This window comes from Macaca mulatta, chromosome 2 (genome assembly GCF_049350105.2).
Source record: "Macaca mulatta isolate MMU2019108-1 chromosome 2, T2T-MMU8v2.0, whole genome shotgun sequence".
Classification (NCBI taxonomy): Eukaryota; Metazoa; Chordata; class Mammalia; order Primates; family Cercopithecidae; genus Macaca; species Macaca mulatta.
The window spans coordinates 102,918,197-102,929,661 of NC_133407.1; the positions used below are offsets into that span (position 1 = coordinate 102,918,197).

The 11,465-nt window shown below is 39.2% G+C and overlaps 1 protein-coding gene across 5 annotated transcripts in view; it reads left to right on the top strand.

Moving 5' to 3' along the window:
• Positions 1–10,928, top strand: part of MOBP (myelin associated oligodendrocyte basic protein) — a 58,775-nt gene extending 47,847 nt beyond the window's left edge. For 4 of the 5 annotated variants that reach the window (XR_003726950.2, XR_013413432.1, XR_003726949.2 and 1 more), the window contains 2 exons: positions 6,636–6,719; positions 6,837–8,769. The gene's annotated coding sequence lies outside the window, so the exon portion shown is untranslated. Of the gene's footprint in view, positions 1–6,635; positions 6,720–6,836 lie in introns of all 5 variants that reach the window. The other variant, XR_001443044.3, reaches the window with a different exon arrangement.
• The last annotated feature ends 537 nt before the right edge of the window (positions 10,929–11,465 follow it).

An 11,465-nucleotide genomic window follows, 5' to 3' on the forward strand; every position in this document is an offset into this window, starting at 1 on the left:
GATTGGTTTAGAGTACCCTAGCGTACTTGGAGATCCCACTATATGAGATAAGAGGAAGGTGGAGCCAGTAGGACTCCAGGCCACACCTTCACATCAACAAAAGTAGTGTTTAGTGTCTATGCTGACTCCTAACTTGATATAGATGAAGGATTTTACTGGAACAAAAGAGTCTGACTACATTTTCACGAATGCAACAAATATTGGTTGAATCCTCATGTTAGTGATTTTTCTAAATGGTTTACTGAATTAAAGAGTGTACTCTTTGACAGGTTTGGGTTTAATTGACTGGTATTTCAGTGACTACTCATTTCCTCTTAGGCAACAATTTACCTATCATCAAGTTCAGTGCTTTGACTTTGATCAACTGACTGGGTTAACCAAAGTGCAGATAAGCAAAAGAACACATATTAGGAAACAGTCCTGATAATTATTCCTATATTTTCAGTTTTAAACAAATTTATGTAAAAGTATCATATTTTACATGGCACTAAAATCCATTTCTGTTGCATAAGCTACATTGACATATAAACGACATTGGTAAATGTAAAATAGGTTTGAGGAGAGTAGAGAAAACAGGAAGCTACAGCTTAAGTAGTGGCCTGATGTCATAGCAAATCAGTTATCTATGAGATTTTGATCATTTGGCTCAAAAAGATCTCTTAATAAAACTAAGTTCTAAAAAAGTATTAAGTCTAATTTCCAGCATTCATATTGGGTTGTGAAGCATATGCACTCTCTTAAGAGTCAATTCATTACCTGAGGCTGGGGATCTGTGGGACCCAGTACTGGTGTCTGGAGAGACTGGTGGGCCCCTCTCTAGAACCTAAAAGATGCAAGGATTTTGTAGAGGGAAAGGTAAATAATGCCAAGTTACTGGGGTCTAGAAAGAAAGTTTTCTTTTGGAGCAAGAGGGTGTAAGTTTCTAAAGTTCCTTCAGCAGGGATGTTGGTCTTTTAGTTAGGAGGTTTAAAATCACTAGGAAGACAGGGTGAGGAAGAACGTCTGGGTCCCTGTTTGAGACGGTAACTGATGGTGGTGGAAGTCCTTTCTGCAGTGAGTTAATGGTGTGTATTTCTGATAAAGGTGGGAAGTTATTTACATTAACATTAACCAAATCTACCCTTCATGCAGAAAGAAAGAGCTCTTGGGTCATTCTCTATTAATGAAACCATACCAGGGTCAATATTAGAGTGTCTCTGTCTCTGAAATACAATGAAAATAATTCCCTGGCCCAGGTGGTGGCCCATGCTACCTCCAGGCAGTTCTACTTGATTAATGATGCAATGGAGATAATCCTATTGCATCCACCATCAAGGAGAGTTGGATAGTCTGTCATTCAGAGGAAGTGGGACTCAATAGACATTCTGAGTATTTATTAATTGAATCATGTTTACATGCAGATCAGAGGGTAAAGTTTTTCTTTACACCTTATATATCCTTCTCTTCCAAGGTAGAAGTCCATTCACAAACAATTCACTGCTAGGCAGACCTTTTTCCTAACAAGAACAGGTGGATGGCATAGTGGGGATTAGAGCACCTCAGCGCTCACAAAGGCATGCTATGGGATGCCCCAGGCTAGAAGCCCTAGGCTGGCTTCTAGGACCTCTTATTGATGGAAGTTATTTCATGGATCTTCCTGGATTTGATTTTATTTCTCTAATCTCCTAAGCACATCAACCTTTGGGTTTGCTACCTGTAATTTTTGTCTTAAGAAGGCAGCAACTCTATTCTTTCCAGAAAGAAATCTCGATGCAGGAAGAAGAAAAAGCCTGGTATCCTGCCTGTTTTTGTTCTCATGGAGATTCAACAGATTTTTATATAATCTGTTTTTATTATAATTCACTCTGCATTTCTTGAATTCTTTGTGAACATCCTTTCTCCTGTAGCTGACAGCTTCTGTTCTTTCTCTTAGGGCTTATGAGCTTTCTGAGTCAGATCCTTTAGCAAAGCCTTAGTTTTCTGCTCAGGGAGATCATTAAGGATCTCTACTGCCAGCTGCAAGATTTTGCATGTATTTTCAACTAGAGCTTTGGCTGGCAGCAGTTAAAAAATCATTTTCCAAGTTTAAATTTTTTTTCTTCCAGCTGATGCCTTGCTGACACTTCATTATTTGGCTTAGAATATAAATGGTATCTTTTTTTTTTTTTCCAATTCTTGTTAATGTGGATTTTTGCATTGTCTGATGACCCTAACTTTTCATCTTCTTACCATGGTAATCTGCCAGTTAACTCTTAATTTTCAGATCATCTAGTTCATTTCCTTTTTTGTGCGTTTTCTCCTCTGGCTCAAAGATCAACTGCTTTCAGCTGTCTAGTATATTTATTCATAACTGCAACTGCATTATTTTCCTAAACCACAGCTTCTTTCGGAGACTTGAGATCTTATCTGATTTGCTCACTGCCTCAGTAGGTAGGGGGTGGGGCAGGAGCAGTTAGGGGCAGAAAGAGAACACAGCCTTCTATTTACTGAAGCCTCCCCATGCCCCTCCAAACAATCTGTACTGTCACCTCTTTTCTTCTAACTCCTATCTTCCATTTCTTTCTTCACCTCAATGCCTACATCTCTGATCACAATATCTGTTTTTTTTTTTTTTTCCAGCTTAAATTTATAGAAGATCTTGGTTGATAGATTTGTAGCGGAGCTACTTAACAACCTTTCTATATTTTTATTGCTCTGGACTTTATACTTCACTGCTTTCTCTTTCCAGTTCTTGCCCCTGGCTGCTGACTCTGATTTTTCCCAAACCAGTCCTGCTCTGATTTATGCAGTTTCCCACCATCAAGCCACCAGCAATGAGCCCTGATAATGGTGCTGACCCACAGCCAGGTGCATTCTGTCTCCAAGTCTCTCTAATTCCCACATGGCCTGGTGACACAGTTACATTAGATTACGCTGGATTAGTCCTATCACTGCTGAATCTGCTTTCCTTAACTTGTGTTCACCTACAATTTTAACTTACTATTACTTGCTTCTAAGTCTTGTTTTAAGTCTTCATTACTTGTTTTAAGTCTTCAAAAGTCCTCAGTCAATGTTTGAACACAGCTTCTCATGTGACACTTTTCCTCTTCTGGTCTAAGTTTCTTTTTGGTGAGCTCTTGGGGTCCTACTAAGAGAATTTCTGCAGTCCAGAGAAGGAGGAGGGAGCATCTGGTACCAAAGTACCAAATGTGTTCATGAAAGTGTGTGTATGTGTGTGTGTGTGTGTGTGTGAGAGAGAGAGAGAGAGAGAGAGAAGAGAAAGAGAGGAGAGAGGAAGAAAGGAAAAGAGATTGGTCTTCCCTTTTTACTTTTTGTAGCTTTCTTCTTTCTGCTGCTTGTTGTGTTTCAGGAGAGGTAGTTTTCCTCCCTTCAATTCCCTATGTCTCCTTGCTGAAAATCACACTGACAGGAAGTCATGGCTCCTGATACAGTAAACCTCAGGCTGGTCCTTGCCCATCCAAGAGGTTTGACTGGCAATTCACTCTAATTTCTTCTCCCTTCTGACTTGTAAAACTCAAGTATCTGTGAAAATGAAAAAACTTTAGGGTACATATCTTACCCAACATGGCTTTATAAAGCTGCTTCTTAAGGCAGCTCTATATTATTATTATTATTATTTAGACAGAGTCTTGCTCTGTTGCTCAGGCTGGAGTGCAGTGGCACAATCTCGGCTCACTGCAACCTCTGCCTCCCAGGCTCAAGCAATTCTCGTACCTCAGCTCCCAAGTAGCTGGGATTATGGGCATGCGCCATCACACCCAGCTAATTTTTTGTATTTTTAGTAGAGACAGGGATTCACCATGTTAGCCAGCCTCACCTTGAACTCCTGGCCTCAAGTTAATCCTCCCACCTCAGCCTCCCAAAGTGCTGGGATTACAGGTGTGAGCCACAATGCCTGGCCAGGCAGCTGTATGTTTTAAACATTTAAGCCACCATTAGGAGATAACTAATTTAGAACAATGTTATATAGTGACTGTCTCATACAGGGAATGCAACAGCCAGCTTGGTTGTGCCAGGACATTATTTATACTGGGGAAAAATCAGGCTTGTGTGTATATGTGAGTATAAGATTTATTTTGTCTTAAAATCTGAGCCCCCTGTTTAAAATTTTTTAAGGGACTAACCAACTTTTGCTCTTCGCTCTTAATGCTTTTTCTTTCGGAGTCCACCTTTCATGGAACCCTGCAGCATTAAACACTTTTATATTTGTAATATATTTAAAAGATAAAAATGAAAGTGTCTGCTCCTAAGTTCATGGGCAAGTCCATTCATCACAAGTATTGCTGGCCAACAGAGTCAATATTTGCTGACTGAGTAAATAATGAAACGGTATTAAAGACGAAGTCATTTATGGTTTTACTGAGTATGTAAAGACTCAAAAATGAAAATTCCAACTAAAAAACAGAGGGTCCAAACCATAACTTTTGATGCCAAAACTATGCAGCTACCTCAGAGGACAGGTGAGCACACCTAAGTGTATAATACCATCTTCTCCTCTTATGCTACCATCTTTGCCACCCACATGGGGCTTGATGCCAAGAATCACAGGTACATTGCACATAACCTGTGTTGACAAGTGCTCATTTTAATTGGTTGATGGTCTTCTGGTGGTGAGTGGGTATGGGAGGAGAGTGGGTCTGGACTAAAGGTATGGAACCAGGTTAGCTCTCACATTCTCACCAGAAATTGGAGTTGACCACAGCAGATATTGCTTCTCTATATGTATGTAAGGTAGTTCAGAGAGAGGAACCTGGAAACAAATATCCCTGTAGTGGAATTCCTGTTTGAAGGTTATTACTTGTGTGACCTTGGACAAGGGACTGAAGGTCTCTAAGCTTCATTTTACAAGTGAAGACAACTTTTTTTTTAAAAAAACACATTAAGCAGTTAGTATAAAGCTTGCATGTAGGTAGCGCTCATACAGCAAAACAAAAAAAGTTGCTTATTCACATGTTCATAGCACTATTCACTATTTGCATTTGCTCTTATATTCATATGTGTACTTGATTATTACTTGTCTCCACCACTAGAATGTAAAACTCATAAGAGCAAGAACCATGGCTTTATACCTTGATGTTGTCCCTCATTTATCCCCCCAATTATTTGATATGGACAACCATTGTTTTCTGGAATGTATGGAAACAGTTTTGAAAGCATGGCCTTCAATCCCCCTCTGATCTACTTTTTTAAGCCACCATGCTATTGATTTGGCAGAGTATGGACTTAGTTTACTTTCTACTCTGCTACAATACACAGACTTTGCCTAGAAATGTCCTATTTTTGTAATTCATTTTGAAAAGATAATTATAATAGCGAGAAACGTAATTATTATCAAAGTAAATATCTCATTCTCTTTCTTAAGATGCACATAGTGTCAACTTTTACACAAAAGGGTCCCTATACTGTAAGATTTGCAGTAAGTTGCTGACCTCTTTCCTAAAACTTTCAGGTTGGTTTTGCCCTCCAGCTCAACCAGTTATTCAATAATTATATCTGTGATTTAGACAAATATATGACTTTCTTCCTAGTGGGGAATAAAGCACTTGAAGGGCTGCAGCCAGAGACCCTGTGCTAGCCTAGGACCAAGAGCAAACTAATGCCATCCATTTAGAGCAAAAGAAATGGGCAGAGTCCTTCCTCTGTGACCAGTGAATTTTGGATGCACTGCAGTCCTTTGCCTTCATTATTCAGAATATCTAGAAGTAGATGACACAACGTCAGATCTTCCACAAGAACCCTTGCCACCATTCCACAGAGTAACTCTCATGATCAAGGTGCTTGGTCCTACTTAAGCTAACAAAAAATTGGCTTTCACAAAACAATAATCAACTAATCAAAAATCCTTGGACGTTACAAATCATTTTTCCTCTGCCCTGAGCAGTATTTCCATGGGTATTTCTATATAGGCTTATCTACAGTTAATATTTATAAAGTAAGATTTCACTGGAGTATATTCGCCTCTCAGTTTAATCTGATATATATCTTGATTTTTAAAAGAAATCATCTGATTTGTAAACATACACTCAGTTTCTTGATATTTCTTCTTAACCTATGGCCTAAATCTTGACGATTTTGCCAAATTTCAATACCTTCCCATAAGAGCAAATTTAGTAAATTAATACACCTTCCAGTTGTTGGCATTTTGAGAACACTGGCTCAAAGGAAGTGTCAGGAAAATGGGCAAGAACACTGCAATCTTGGAAAGGACATGGAGTTATGTACCAAAAACTGGGCTGATACATGGTTTTATTTCTCACTAGCTGTATGAGCTTGGGAAAGTCATTTAACCCATCTGTGCCTCAGTTTCTTAATTAATGACTGACTTGCCTTCCCCACAGTGCAATTGTACAAACCAAGGGAAATAAAAGTTTTAATTTATCCCTGCCGAGTCCTGATGGCTAAGAAAAAATTATAATCTAAAGGTTTAGCATACCTAGATGAAAATATGTTTTCTGAGGGAATATCATAAAGTGGGGGAGGGGCTGGGATTGCCACCCTTCAGAAACGTCTCACCCTCTTGGTCAAGGAGCAGTATCTATTTGTGAAGAAAGGAGGGAGGCCAATCGGGGATGCATAGATACAACCACTGGGAGAATAACTGTGGGTTGAACAGCTGCATATAGAATTGTAGTTTGACAGGTTTTCCTGTCCATTAGCACTTTGAAGATGTCATCCCATTGTCTTCTGACCTCTGTAATTGCCACGGAGAGATCTGCTGTCAGTCTGCTTATCCTTCCATGGTAAGTAAATTGTGTTTTCTCGTTGTCGCTTTTCAGGTTTTCCTCTTTGTCTTTGGTGTTCTGAAGTTTCACTATAAAGTCACTAAGTACGGATTTATTTTTATTTATTCTGTTCAGGACTCAAGTTTCTTCAATCTGAAGATACATGTCTTTCTCCAGGGACATGCGGAAAAAAAAAAAAAAAAGATGTTGCACAACCATCAAAGTGGCAAAAATAAAAAAAAAAATCAAGTATTGGCAAAGATGTGGGGAAAATTCTCGTAAGCTACTGATGAGAATTTATAAACTATTATGACACCTTTGGCTTGCAATCTGGGGATACTAGCAAAGCAGAAAATTGTATAACTTGTGATCAAGCAATTATGATTTTAGGCACCCATCCTAGAGAAAACTTGAATTCATAGAAGAAATAGGTACACGTAAATCTGTTCAATGAATCATTGTTTGGCATTGAAAAGAGGAGAGAGATAAAAAGAAATTACCAAAATGTCCACCAATAGAATGAGTGAATCACCTGTGGTATATTCATAAATAAAAATCTTAAGTAGAAGTTAAAACAAATCAGATATATGCACCTTAGATAGATAAATTTAGAAGACAAAATGAGGAACATAAAAAGCAAATAGCAGATGGCAAATGTAATATAATGTACTATGCATAAATTTTAACAACACACAATATTATATTGCATATTGCCCATTAAGCAGAAGCCATAAGGTCTCACACTTTCCTTATAATGCAATAAAATAAAAATGACAAAAAAGTAAAAGGGTATTCCAAAAATAAAACTATCCTTTTGGAAAAAAAATTTTAAAATAGTTCCTGATTTGAAGACGTAACAGAAATTAAAAGCCATATACAAATGGTTAACAATATTAGGTGGACATATTTGTTTGAAGAGATGGGTGAAAGATAGTTGAAAAGCCTGGGGGTATTTTCAAGGTTATATGTCTTAGAAAACAAAAATACTTGTTTGGGTTCAATTTTGGATCTGGGCTTGTTCTTGTGGCTTCTGATGATTTCTGACATGGGGAAAAATGGGAAGAGTTGAAATACATCCTTCTACCCAAACCTTCCTTTAGTAATAGGTAGCAAAATGAAGAAGAAAATAGAATGTTGCAGAATGTGGAGGGATGTAAAATGGACAGTACTAGGGTAGAGGGAAAGTCAGATTAGAGGAAAGAAAGAGCATCAGGAACAGTCTTGTGCTAGGAGCTGGTGTGGCCAAGCACAGTCAGATGCCCAAAGATCCAACAAGGCCATGGTTCTGTGTCCTTGAGTGGGCACAACCATTCCTAGCCAAGTTTAAGAGGCAAGTAAAAATATGGGGGCAATGTCAGACGAAGTCTTGTTCAGGGTATGGGGCTAGGATGAGAGAGAATGCCACAGAATAGGGAGGAAGAGTGATAGATCCAGATGAGATACAGCTCAGAGTGCCATGCCCCCAGAAAGAGGAATCAGGCAAGTACTGTCCCAAGGCAGCTGGAGAGTGAGGGCTGAGTGCCCTGGCTTTCTCACTTGGGGAGACCATGGGTCTCTGTGGAAATTCCAATAAAAAGGCAGGGAAATTTGACTGCATGGAATCTTCAGGTAGAAATGTTTCTCTTGCCTAAATTCAGGTGCTAAATAAACAACAAAATGGTAACCTCTACTATGAAGCGTTTCCAATGATGGGGTATCTGAGGCCATTACATTCCTGAGAATAACATGGTGAGGTGCAGGGTGGTGGTGGTGGTGAAACATATGACAGACCACTGTAAGTGAGAACAAATTACTGGCCCAGCCCAACCCACACCAAATAAGAAATTTAATATCCCTTTGGCTTGTTTTAGATTTTGGCAAAGCCAGGCCCATAGCGCTTGCTGGGCTCTCTCTTCCACATCATCCAGAAGACACACATTTGCTGTGGAATGATTGTGGAGGTGAGAGTATAGTGCATATTAATTCATGCGAAAAGTTAGATATTAGCTCAGAAATGTTAATAACAAGGAAATACTGAATTCTCTGTTTGTCTGTTGTGGAAATAAAACCTTCTGGGGATGAATCAAAACTATCTGACAATTACTTGAAATGGGTGGATAGCTAAATGTAATGTGCCTTGGATATTATAACTAAAAGGTGCTATAATCCAGTTATATTTTTTGTCTTTTAAGGATTGGTTCTGAGGAGCTCTACCAGTAAATATTGCAAAAGTTACATAAAGCTCCAAAAGCTACTCTGTGTAAACTTCTTGAGTGGGAATTCTCAACCATAATATATGGCATATGACTGATAATTCTGGATGTTAACTGATTTTTATGTTCTGATGTTTTGATTGGTTTTGGGAAAAATTTTGGGAAAAAAGAGTTATCCTCGTAAATACCCAACAACTGGGTCTCTGGGTAAAAAGGCCTAATTTATAGAGAATGCTAATTTCCATGGTGTAAATATTTCCACAATGCAGATTTCTTTTCTTTTCTTTTTCTTTTCTTTTTTTTTTTTTTTTTTGAGATGGAGTTTCACTCTTGTTACCCAGACTGGAGTGCAATGGTGCGACCTTAGCTTACTGTAATCTCTACCTCCCGGGTTCAAGCAATTCTCCTGCCTCAGCCTCCCAAGTAGCTGGGATTGCAGGCGCCCACCACCATGCCTGGCTAATTGTGTATTTTTAGTAGAGATAGGGTTTCACCATGTTGGCCAGGCTGGTCTCGAACTCTGGACCTCAGGTGATCCACCCACCTCAGCCTCCCAAAGTGCTGGAGATTACAGGCATGAGCCACCACGCCCGGGCCACAGTGCAGATTTCAAGCTATGAACATGATTCTCTGGAGTTTACCATTTATCTTTTAATGGATAAATTTGATGCAGAATTGGGAAGAGAAGCACACAATTGACTCTCGTCAACTGGCACAGGCTGGCGCCAGTGCACCACTGTATATATCCATGGCCCTCTGTGAAGCTACAGTTTACTACTAAAATTTGCGCTCCATAAATATACAAAGGCACTAGTAACAGAAAAAATATAAAGGGAATACAAACTAAATTCAAATTGGGGAGCTCAAATGGAGAAAACTGACAGATAATATTTTTGAAACATTGAAAAGTAGTATTTGTCTAGATTCACCTTTTATTATCTTTTTCTTTTTTTTCTTTTCCTTTTTTTTTTTTTTTTTTTTTGAGACGAAGTTTCACTCTTGTTGCCCAGGCTGGAGTGCAATGGCGTGCGATCTCAGCTCACTGCAACCTTGGCTCACTGTAACCTTCACCTTCCGGGATCAAGTGACTCTCCTGCCTCAGCCTCCCGAGTAGCCGGGATTACAGGCGCCCACCACTGTGCCCAGACAATTTTTTGTATTTTTAGTGGAGATGGGGTTTCACCATGTTGGTCAGGCTGGTCTTGAACTCCTGACCTCAGGTGATCCACCCACCTGGGCCTCCCAAAGTGCTGGGATTACAGGCATGAGCCACCGCACCTGGCCTGTTATTATCTTTTATTAAGCAAACAGGGTATCTATGTATCATACTGAGAGTTCTGAGCTCTTAGTTTCTTTGGTGTTCACCTAGATGGAGGCTGGGGCTTCCTTCCTTTCAGACATTGGTGCTAACGTGATGCTGACCAAAGAATTGATGGGATCTGCACACTGTAGAGCCGGTTTCAGGATGGTCAAGAAAGAAGAGAAGATATGAGCTGCCTGAATTTTGGGGTGGTGGCATTGAAATTTAGACTTGTGATTTGGTATGACAATATACGTCTTTCTGTGATTGTTAACATTAATGAAAACAAGAAAAATTAGTTTCTCAAAAGTTGAAAAATGGATTTCTAAACTTTTTATTAGAGTAAGGCAAAAGAACATATTAAAATAGAGGTAAATTAGAAATGTCAATAAGAACCCACGGACATTTTTTAAAAGGAGACTTTATCTGTTCTGTCCCTACAGTGATTTATGCTCTCGGATATTTTTGCTGTCATCCTGACAAATTCTAGTTGGAATGTGGAACAAGCTTATTTGTAGACCTAGTGCCTGTGGCTTCTAAAACAATTATCTGAAAAGAGAAACCACTGCCCGTTGGAAGAATAGTTGATTCCATACTTTGAGCTAGGGAAAAAAAAATCAGAATTAGTCTGTGAATTCTAGATGTTGAGAGAAAGCAAGGTTTCATCAGGGCATCAGAGAGTCATAAGTCCATAGGATGCAAAAAAGAAGATGAAATAAAATTGCCTGAAAAACACACCTGAATTTCTGACATTGTTTACTGAAAAGCTGTGTATTGATGAACCCCAATTATGTGAGGTCAACATTTAAGAGTTTATAACCAACAGTTTGAAAATGCAGGGTGTTGTTTTTTTCTATAAGGAGACAAAACAGTCAGAAGGGAGTGTCGCAGGACATTATCACAGTGTCAAAGATCTCCGTGAAATGTGGTTCATTTGCTAGAAAATAATGCAAGCCTTTTGGAGAGAATCAGGGTTTCTAGTGATGCTAGGGATGACCTTAAGGGTTGTTTGTAAACTGAACTTTTTCCTTAGTTTTTCAGCAGCAGCTGCACAGAGTAGGCCTGCCTCTTCCCATGAAAACCATGCTGAGTTTTATCAACTAGTAGTGTGTGGGCACTATTGCAAGTTATGTCATGTTGGTTATGGCCACTTATCCAACAGGGCTTTCCTCTGTGCAGGGCTCTGCAGCCTCATTCTATGCTATTTTTATTATCACGTGTCTGTGTGCCTCAGGTGGCAAAGCAGAATAAGCTTCTCTACCCACAGTAGGG